Below are 445 nucleotides of genomic sequence, written 5' to 3' on the forward strand. Positions count from 1 at the left end.
ATCTAAAACAGTAACATCAGTGATTTGGTTACAGAAAGTTCTAAATAAAATGATCATTTAAAAGAGATAATGTATCTCTCCACCTGAAGCTGCAACATGTTGGTGTGAGTCCAGTCTTTGTTGTGTGATGTCAGCTGGTAAAGAACAGGTTTTTCACAGATGTGCACCTGAGGCCTAATTAAAGCACAGATCCAACATGACTCCAGTGAAAAACTGTCAGGGAAACTGAATCTGTTTATTCAGAGATGATTTCTGAATGATGACATCAAACCACATCCAGTGATGACATCTTTCCTGTGTTTATATTCTCACCTGGGTAACACAGGTGGCGTGGATTTAAGGAAACCAAAAACTAATTATTCCAAATTGATGAATTTATAATTGTAATATGACTTTAAATCTATCTGTACTGGAGTTGAATCTAAGAACATCTGTGGGTTTGAGC

The 445-nt window shown here is 36.4% G+C and overlaps 1 protein-coding gene across 1 annotated transcript in view; it reads left to right on the forward strand.

Annotated features, from left to right (window-relative positions):
- The window catches only part of LOC106511849 (uncharacterized), a gene marked incomplete at its 5' end in the record, with an annotated part of 4,345 nt that extends 3,906 nt beyond the window's left edge, over positions 1–439 (forward strand). Inside the window, 1 exon segment of the mRNA XM_014000578.1 lies at positions 82–439.
- Positions 440–445: the final 6 nt, after the last annotated feature.

This window comes from Austrofundulus limnaeus, unplaced genomic scaffold, assembly GCF_001266775.1.
Source record: "Austrofundulus limnaeus strain Quisiro unplaced genomic scaffold, Austrofundulus_limnaeus-1.0 Scaffold3348, whole genome shotgun sequence".
In the NCBI taxonomy this organism is placed as follows: Eukaryota; Metazoa; Chordata; class Actinopteri; order Cyprinodontiformes; family Rivulidae; genus Austrofundulus; species Austrofundulus limnaeus.